We start from the raw sequence: 11,235 nt of genomic DNA on the forward strand, positions 1-11,235 counted from the left end.
GAGGAAGGGAGGGAGGGAAGAAGAGAGAGAAGGAAAAAATTCCCAAGTTTTACACAGCATTGAGCTTTCTTATTGATTATTGGAGGGTACAATCCCATCAGTTCTGGTAGAGGATGATAAGATGCAGCTCCCTAAGCTTCCCATTTGCTGCACTGGAATGTTTTTTGGGTTCAGAGTCTGAGACCTAAATTTGTGAGAAAGGAAAGTCACTTAGCAAAGGATCCTTTTATTTATTTATTTTTGGTACCTCACTAGTCAGTAGTCACACTTATTTGCTGTTTACTCCCCATCCTATTACCCTTTCATTTTCCCTTCATATTAAATTGTTCTAATACATTTGATGAAAGTTCTTCTATTTGTGTATGTTGTTTATTTTTATTTTCACTGAAGTGTAGTTGATTTATAATATTATGTTAGTTTCAGGTGTATAGCATAGTGATTCAGTATTTTTATAGATTACACTCCATTAAAAGTTATTATGAGATAATTGCTATAATTCTCTATGCTATATAGTATAACCTTGATACTTATCTATTTTATACATACTAGTTTGTATCTCTTAATCTCATACCCCTAATTTGCCCTCCCCTTTCCCTTTGATAAACACTAGTTTATTTTCTATATCTGTGAATCTGTTTATGTGTATTTTTAGTTTAGTTGCATTGTGCAATAGACTTCATAATTTAAATTTATTTTTTAATCAAATAATTTTCAAAAATTATCTGTATTGTTTATAAATACTAACAATGTTCAACAGTATGCTTCATTAAATTGTCCTTCTTCGTTGCCCTAGGGATGATCAACTAGATTTTTCTCTCATGCCTCATTACCACAATCTATATTAGTATATATACTCTGTGTATATGTGTAAGAATTTCTGTGGGTATGTACCAAAAAATAAGATTCCTGCATCATAGTGTTCACATTCTTAATCTGACCAAATAATGCCAGAATACTTTCCTTAATGGCTGCATCAGCCTTTTTCATTGCCAGTATTGCATGAAGCTTCCATATTCCATAACCCTGACAACACATGGCATTCATTATCTAACCTTTTATTTTGACAATCTAAAAAATATATAGAGCAACATTGTTTTAAAATAGCAGTAATTAACGAATATGTTTGAACATATATTTTTGTTTTGCCTTTATTCTTTTATGAATTACATTTTTTAACCTATTATTCTCCTTTGGTTCCTTCATTTCCTTATTGGTCTTTAGGTGTTTTTATATTATCTAGGTATTCACCTTTGTTTGCTTTAGATATTGCAAATATCTTTCTAAAAATGTCATGTCAGTTAACTTGATCTTGCTATCATTGAATGGAAATCCTTAATTTAATCATATAGCATTTTATTCTTCATGCTTTGTGTCTTTGGTGAGTTAAGAAACCACATTTTAAGAGTTTAACTTGGATATTTGTGAACTATTTATCATATAAATATTAAAATGATGTTATGGGGCTCTTTATTTCCAGCTGGAATTAGGATTGAGATTGCATTGAATTTATAAATTCATTTTAGAAAAATTAATATTTTTTTATTAAACCAACAGAATAACAAATATTTTCAATCTCCATTACTTTCTATATAACCCTTAATAAGGTTATAACACTTATTTCTCCTTTTAGTTCTTTTGTATTCTTTTTTAAGTTAATTCCTAGGTAATTTAGTTTTTGTTGACAGAGTGTCATTTATATTTTTTAGTTGGATATTACTGGTTTTGACAGTATAATTGTCTTCTGTAAATTGATTTGCTGTCAATCATTTTAATGGTCTTGTTTGCTTATCTCATCAGTTTTCTTTGTCAAAAATGAGTGGCAAAGAACCCCAAGCCTAGAAGCACCAGGCACTACACCATCCCTGTTTCCTGACTCTCAACTGGCAATGTCTCTGGGTAAAGTTTCACCATAAATCACTTAGAAAAAATTTAGAACTGGAAGTATTAGACCGTAATTCATCAGCTCTGAGGCAGAAGTTGGTTCTTTCCACAGCGGTCCTTTATTCAGCCCTGACATTTTCATGTCAACACTAAAATGGGTGAGTATAAGAGAAAGACGTAAGAACAAAACTTAAAGGTTATTCCCCAAACTAAACCCTCACTGCTGATCAGGCGGTGTCCTATCACCAGCTCCCGGACACTCCAAGCAGGTACTGCATAGTCCTCGATCTACCTTTTAATGTTTCATTGTTTATATTTATTATTCAGATCCATGCTTCTTTCTCACATCTGTAGTTTACTTAGGGCTACTATTGAAGGAAGTTTATGCTAATTCACCATTTTATGATGATCAGGAAGACCTTATGTTTGAGCTTTCAACTTATTCTGTGTACATGTGAGAAGATTTTAAAATTCCTAAAGCTAAAAGTCCATTGCTTATATAATCACAAAATGGTTTAGTTTATTTAATAATCAATTAAGGATAACAAGGATAAATAAGGATGACAAGGATAATACCTACTTATTACATTGTGTGTATACTAACTTATAAAAATAACTCAGTATAGATACACTTCTATAAAACAATTGGCCTGCTCTCTTCACAAATGTCAACATCACATAAAAATGAGAGCTGAAGCATTTGTCTAGGTTTCAAGAGACTAAAGTCCATGAAAACGAAAAGCAATTCATGTTTATTTCTTGGATCCCAGATTTTTAAAATAGCTATAAAGAACATTTTGTGAACAAATGAGGAAATTTTAATATTGATTTTCTTTTAGCAAATAATTAATATTGAATGATTAATATTGTGTTAACCAAGATGATCTTAACATTTCCCTCAGTCTAAGGTTTAAATAGGATTCTCCCTGCCTCTAGGCCCCTGCCCTCTCTCTTACTCCAAGTTTTTAGAGAATCCAGCTGGTCTAACCAAAAAAGTCCCTCCGCTCCTTTTTTTATAGGATATACTTCAAAAAACTTGTCATTGCAAATTCTTTCTCTGCTTCTTTGAGATGTAAATCTTTTTAAAGCCTCTTATCAGTATTACAAACTAGAACTGACTCTCTCATGCACCTTTGTGTCATCTCTTTGAAATATCATCATGGAAAATCGAGCTCCTATCTCTCAGTCTCTGTGGGAAGGTAGGAGCCAAATTTTGGTGGGTGTCTTACTTCAAGTTGTAAAACTGTGTCCTATCATGAAGATAAGATAAAGTTTCCTTTTTTTGGTAAGGTCAATTAGCAATCAGAGAAGGCCTACTCCAGGTCTTAATAACTCTGCAGTTCATTATTTCAGTAGAGTTGAATTCAGGATATGTTCTGGTCTCTCTACAGTATTGCAACAGCCTTGAATAAAGTTTTTCTTACCATATTTACTTTTGACTGGTGCAGTTTTTGCTTTGGTAGTATTAATGATAAATTTTCTGAGTTTGGTAATTATATTATGATTATAATATGTAGGACAATATCCTATTTTTTTTACATCTTTATTGGAATATAATTGCTTTACAATGGTGTGTTAGTTTCTGCTTTATAACAAAGTGAATCAGTTATACATATACATATGTTCCCATATCTCCTCCCTCTTGCATCTCCCTCCCTCCCACCCTCCCTATCCCACCCCTCCAGGCAGTCACAAAGCACGGAGCTGATCTCCCTGTGCTATGCGGCTGCTTCCCACTAGCTATCTACCTTACCTTCAGTAGTGTGTATATGTCCATGCCTCTCTCTCGCTTTGTCACATCTTACCCTTCCCCCTCCCCATATCCTTAAGTCCATTCTCTGGTAGGTCTGTGTCTTTATTCCTGTCTTACCTTAGGTTCTTCATGACATTTTTTTTTTCTTAAATTCCATATATATGTGTTAGCATACGGTATTTGTCTTTCTCTTTCTGACTTACTTCACTCTGTATGACAGACTCTAGGTCTATCCACCTCATTACAAATAGCTCAATTTCATTTCTTTTTATGGCTGAGTAATATTCCATTAAGAGATATTTAGGTGTTTAGGGACAAAGCATCAAATAATATGCAACTATCCAATGGTTTGGCAAAATGATAACGTGTGTGTGTTTGTGTGTGTGTGTGCATGTGTATGTAAGAGATCAAGAGCAAGAGACAGGGAGAGGGAGGGAAAAGAGAGAGACAGAGAGATAGTGGGAGGGGGGCCACGGCTAGTTACTGATCAGAAGGTGAAGTATAAATAGAGTAGACATGGGTTTTATGAGATTGTGTTTACAAACTATTACCACATCTGCTGTAATGATTCTTGGTTTTGTTAGGAGTTGGCTTTTTGAATCTTTTCTGCTAGCAAAAATAAACTGATCAAAAATATTTCTATAGGGTTTCCCTGGTGGCACAGTGGTTGAGAGTCCGCCTGCCGATGCAGGGGACGCGGGTTTGTGCCCCGGTCCGGGAAGATCCCACATGCCGCGGAGCGGCTGGGCCCGTGAGCCATGGCTGCTGAGCCTGCACGTCCAGAGCCTGTGCTCCACAATGGGAGAGGCCACGACAGTGAGAGGCCCATGTACCGCAAAAAAAAAAAAAAAATATATATATATATATATTTCTATAGAACCATTATAATATGATTATGTGACCCTTAATTTATACCTTGAGGTGATTAACATTTGAAATACGTTAGTAGAATCAACACAGAAGATTTGCTTTTCTGGTAACATCAAATATCATTATTGAAATCTGTACCAGAGTATATGTCAATTAACATGAGAGACATTAGAAGTAAATTTTAATTGGTGAAATGAATGATGTTCAGGAAAAGTGGTTAGGATTCACTGTTCTTGTTTTCATGAGTCTCACAGTTTTATGGGACTCACTCTTGTTATATGAATGAGCTATAAGAAAACTGGAAAGCAGGATATCTACTACCATTTGAACAGGGCTCAGATCTAAATCTCATTACTCATGGATTTTCTTCTAGTTCACAGAGGACACTGTCTCCTGACTTGATTTGTGTTTCCAAATAAAGTGTGGGCCTTTCACCAAACCTTTCAAAAATCAGGCCTAATGCATTGTTGCCAAGATTTAGAATAAGACTTGCTTTTATTCTCACATACTACAAGTAAGGAAATCCTTCTGTATAGTCTACCACTAAATTTACCAAAAGAACTTGACAATTGTGAACCACCATGAGATTGACTTTGGTTAGTTTGCAACAGTATTGAAAGGACTACTGGGAGGATTGAAAGATAAATATATGTTGCTCATAATATTACCTACTACATATTAAACATTCAATAAACTTCAAATATGATTATTAATGTTAAAGATATCTGCTACTTAATACAAAAACCTTGATATTTATGAAAAAAATCATATCAGTCCTGTCATCAAAACAAAAAATTCAGTAATGCAAATCATTATCAGTTAGAATTACTGTAGAAAACAGAATTCTCCCAGATGGTCCAAATGAAAGGACCACTTACAGATTTAGTCAGGGTTAGGAAAAGACTACTGGGATGATAAAATATCTGGAGAAAAACACCCTTGGGATGTTATTCTAGCACCCAAATCTGTAGTATAATGTGAGAAAACAGCATTACAAGAACGTGTTAAGAAGTGGACTTGGAAGAGCTATAGTCCTGGAGGGAAATAATTATCTTCTGAGATATTGTGCAGAAACTGGGAAAGAATAGGGAAGAAATGGCTGCCCTCCCTCTCCTGTGTCCTCTGCTCTCCCATTAGTAACTTTCATAGCTTTCATAGTACAACAGGAAGCCCTCTTATGACATAGCTCACAGAGCTCATTCTTCAAGACCTCCCAGCAAGGCAAGGAGAGATGGATAATATGTATCTAAAACAGCCCACATACTTTTATTGTCATATGCAAATTAAAGTAAATGGTGTTAAAAATTCTAAACAGATGATAAACTGTATAAACTATTCTCCATTTTGTGTGTGTGTGTGTTTAATACTAACACACATAATATAAAATGGGTATGACTGACAATATTTTGTGACTCTTGGTTAGTTGAAGCCTCAACCCAAACTCTTATGTACCTCGAATAACTGTAAATAATGTTTTCATTCACCAAGGCTCTAAATTTCTATGACTATAGAAACATCTTCACTGATGTTAACTTTTTTTTTTTTTGCTTTAGTGTCTCATTTTATAATGTCTGGTATTTTTCTATCTAAAACAAATGAATTCTCATTTGATAAAAATAAATGCTTCATTTGCCACTACATTAACATAAGTTGGCAAAAGTTCTTTATGGCTATTTTCTGTTACTGTTCCTGCATCAGGCATTTTTTCTTCTTTTACCCCAGTGTGATAGCAATCAATATGCTCTGGGAATATAATATGTTTTATAGTTTTATTTTTCTAAAATTTAACCCGTGGAAGTTAATATTTTACATAGATTTGTATTGGTTACAGGGAAATAAGAAGTAGTACATTTAGGGAAGTTACATTAGCCACAGATAAATAGAGCATCCCACCAAATGTACAACTATCCTGTGCTGAATCCTGCTAACTATATTTTTAGAGTGTGTTTTAAACATTATAGTGTAATGCACCAGTTTGAGTATAATTGAATGTTAGAAAAGGCAAGAAGAAAAAAACCTTTCAACATTAAAATGTTGTAAATACAGTTTTTCACTGGAGAGAAGAAAATAAAAATGTAGACATTTAACAGATTGGTTTCTATCCCTGAAAATGATGACCCTGGGTATAAGACAGTTGATAAAGAAGCATATTATAAATGTCCGTGTGATATAAATAGGAACACTTTGATTATTTAGACTTGTTGACATAGTTGTTAATCCTCCAGATTTGTTCTTCTTTTCAAAAATGGATTGGCTATTCTAGGACCTTTGCTTTTACATACGAATTTTTGAATCAGCTTTTCAATTTCTTCAAAAATTTCTACTGGAATTTTGATGGAAACGTGTGGACTATAAAGACAAATTTGAGAAGAACTGACATCTTAACAATATCATGTCTTCTGAACTAGGAACAATATATATCTGTACAATTATTTAGGTCTTTAGTTTTTTAGTAATGTTCAGATATTTTACAATATGAAAACTAACATAATTAGTTTAATCTATCAAATTGCTATTGTTTTCTATTTGTCTCATCTGCTGTTTGTTCCCCCTTTTCCTCTTTCTCTGCTTTTTTGGGATTGAGTGATGCTTACAATTATCTTTTTTCTTCCTGAAATCTCATTATTTGTAACTCTTTGCTTTGTTATTTTAGTGGTTGTTTTAGTGTTTATATTACATATCTTTAATTTATCACAGTTTTCCTTTGACGTATGATATTATACCATATGTCTATAGTATAAGAAAAGTTCAGTATATTACTTCAGCTATTCTCATCTTGGTCTTTGTGTTATTTTTGTCATACAATTTACATTTAATTATGTTGTCTTTAATCTATACCTTCATAGATTAGACTCAACATGATGGACATGCTTACATAGGCATAAATAATATCAGCTTAATATTAATGACACTATATTCTTATTGTTTTTATTTAAAGTCAATTTTTCTTTAAAGAAATTTAGATAATAAGAAAAAGTCTATATATTTAACCCTATAGTTACCATTTTTGATATTTTACTTCAGAATTTTCATCTAGCATCATTTTCCCTCTGTTGTAGTCAGTCTCCAAGTTTGCCTCCTTAATCTCCAATTTCTGGGGTTCATATCCTTCTGTGTTCCTTTCCCATCCTGTATGTCAACTGTGTGAGAGAGCCTGAGCCACTACTGTGCAGATTACATATATTCTCAACCAAATATTAGGACTCCTAGGAAAATTGAGTGCTGTTTTTCAGCAGAGACCCATCTGAGGTTAAGCCTATCTTACCTCACAGAGATTAGTTGATGTAGCTTTTGTCATATTGAGTGGACTTCAATAAGATTCACAGAAGGCTCAAAAAGAATTATATATGAAAAAGCATTGCCAGCTTGAACTGAAAGGGACAGAGCCCATTCACCATGAAAAGAGGCCTTTGTATCACCTCTGCCCTCTATCTCCTTCCCTCCTCCCCATTCTACTATTGGGAAGCAGGCTGAAAAACATTACTCAGCTACAAACATGTGCTACCTTCATGTAAAAGGAAGGAAGACAGAGAAGGCAGAAATAACAGCCGAGATGGCAGAGCTAAGAGCCATGAAGAATTTTTTCCAGGCCTTTAGAACTAATCAAGGTACTTCCAACATCTGCCTAACTGGATTTCAAGGTTCTATGTTGTGTCTCCTGTTTTACTCTCTTTTGAACATATATGTCTTTAGCGGATTTCCTATGCATATTCCGCCATTATATATTGCGTGAATGAGAGTCAAATAACTTAAATTTCACAGGTTAAGAGAAACCAGGCTTGAGGACAGTGCTATAGGAACTAAACCCAAGGAGCTTAATTCAGACTTAGACCTAATTTAGATGATAAGATTCTGATTTTGAGGTGACTTTTTAATGAGATGAGATTTTGTGAGCCTTGGGAAGGTGGACATATATTTTGCAGGTGGCAGGTACATTAATCTTTGGAGTCAGAGGGCAGACTGCAGTAGCTAGCCTGAAATAAACCTCAATGATTCCCACATTCTGATCATCGTAACCGTGTGTAGTCTCCTACCACATTGTATGAGGGTTTGCCTGTGAGACCAGTAACATCATACAGAAGAAGTGATGGATTCTGCTTCCAAGGTTAGGTCAAAAAAGACTGTAGTTTCCATAATGAGATTCTCTCTCTCTTTCTGTGTGTGTGTGTGTGTGTGTGTGTGTGTGTGTTTCTGATCACTTGTTCTTTGCGAAGCCACCTGTCATGTCATGAGGACATCTAGGCACCTTGGTAGAAATTCTCAAGCCCCCACTGAGTACTGAAATAACCAAAGCCCCAGCTGACAAAGTGACAATATATGTGAGAGGTCCTGTACTAGAACCACCCAGCTAAGCCATTCTTGTACTCATGAATCTCAGAAATTATGTGAGATAAATACTTTTGGTTGTAAGTGACTAAGTTGTGGGATAATGTATTAATGCATGAATAGATATCTATTAATACATATTCTGCCTGAAATTTCTGTTAATATTTCTGTAATGCACATGTGCTGGGGATGAACACTTTCAGCTTTTACATTTCTGAAAAATCTTTATTTCACATTTATTATAAAAGTATATTTTTGCTAAGTATAGAATTTTAGGTGAACGGTAATTTTTATTTCAGTATTTTAAAGATGTTGATTCCTTTTTTCTCTTCTGTATTTGTTTTTACTAAGAAATTTGCTATCATCCTTAATCTTTTTTCTTCTGTACATAATGTGCTTTTATTTTCCCCTCTGCTTGCTTTAATTTTTTCTCTTGCATAATTGAATTTGAGCAATTTTATTATTGTAGTAGTCACCCTCTAATATAAGCCACAAGGATATTTACCTCCTGGTATTTAAGTGTTTGGTAATCTCCTTTCTTTTAAAGTGTGGTTGGGAGTTGTGACTTGATTCTAATCAATAAAATATGACAAAAGTGATAATCTTTACGATAAAGTAATCATCTTTATGATTAGGTTACATAAAGTAACAACTTCTGTCCTTGTAGTGAATTTCTTCTGTCCTTGTAGTGAATTTCTTCTGTCCTTGTAGTGAATTTCACCTTTGCTGGCTTTGATGAAGCAAGTTACCATGTTGGGGAACATGCTTGTTTATACTTGTTTGAATGACAGAAATGTAAAATTTTAACTTATTGGGTAATGGATATTTTTTAGTTCCTATATATTATCGAGTTTTATACTGAGATATCATTAAATTACTCTAAAGTAGTTTTATCTTTTTGGTCATGTTTTTAAATTATGTTAAGATTCACAATAGTAGGTTTTGGAGCCAATTATTCTCTACTCTAAGGTAAAACTCTTCTGAATCCTCTACATGATGACCCATGAATCAAGGTATTTTCCAGGCACTCATAAGGGAACTGAGTACTGTTCTCTCTAATACATTCTAGACATTCTTTCCATGCATTATGTAGTTACCTTACTTATATGTTCTGGACAGTATTCTGCTGAATAGTTGAAAAAGACCCTTCACAGTTTTCCAGTATTCCTTCTTCATGCAAGTTTCTCCTCTCTGGTATGTGGTCCAATGAATCCATATCATCTTGCTGTTATTGAATATTCAGTCAGTCTTCTCAACCCAAGAAGCTCAAGAACTTCATCTGGATTATCTTTCCCTGCACCACCACTTGGAAATGCTCTTGAGGTAGTAATTTTGCCAATAGAAGGATCCACATCTCTTGTTTCCTATCTATCAGAGATCATTCTCTTTCATTGTCTGATGTTGTGTCTTGAAAAGTGTTGTTTACATATCATTTTTATTTGTTTCAGTTGGAAAGATAGATTTTTCTACCATTTTGGTCAAAAGAAGAAGTCCCTAAATATTATCTCTTAAAATTTTTATTTTCCAGTTGCTTCCTGCTAGAATATAAAGATACACTTTATTATTTTTTTTGTAGGTTGGCCTTTTGTCCTGTAATCTTCCAAAATTCATATCTAATAGTTACTTCTGACTTTAGGTAAAAACCCTTCATTATTTCATTACTAAATAAATGTTACCTATAGGCATTTTCACAGATACTCTCTACCAGGTTGAGTAAGTTATCTTCCCTTCCTAGTTTTCTGAGAGTTTGTAGCATTTTTTGGGGAGGGTGTACTATTTGAGCATTTTGCTGTACCTTTGAGATCATAAGGCCTTTGTCCTTTAACCTATTAATATTGTGAATTACATTGATTTTCAAATATTAAACAAATCTTTCATTCCTTGGAAATATGTCCCAATTTTAAAAGTTGTATTATCACTTTTAAATAGGATTCCACTTTCTAATATATTGTTAAGAATTTTAGCATATATGTTCATAAGAGATATTGGTCAGTATTTTTTTCTACCTCTATTCCAGGGGTCCCCAAATCCAGTACCAGTTCATGGTATGCTAGGAACCGGGCCGCACAGCAGAAAGTGAGTGGCAGGTGAGAGAGCGAAGCTTCATCGATATTTACAGCAGCTCCCCATCACTCTCATTACAGCTTGAGCTCCGCCTCCTGTCAGATCGGTGGCGGCATTAGATTCTCATAGAAACATGGACCCTAACTGTGAACTGCGCATATGAGGGATCTAGGTTGCAAACTTCTTATGAGAATCTAATTCCTGATGATTTGAGGTGGAGCTGAGGTGGTGATGCTAGCACTGGGGAGTGGCTGCAAATAAAGATTACCATTAGCAGAGAGGTTTGACTGCACAGAGACCATAATAAATCAATTGCCTGCAGTCTCATAGCAAAACCCTAT

The sequence above is a fragment of the Lagenorhynchus albirostris genome, chromosome 18, assembly GCF_949774975.1.
Source record: "Lagenorhynchus albirostris chromosome 18, mLagAlb1.1, whole genome shotgun sequence".
NCBI lineage: Eukaryota > Metazoa > Chordata > Mammalia > Artiodactyla > Delphinidae > Lagenorhynchus > Lagenorhynchus albirostris.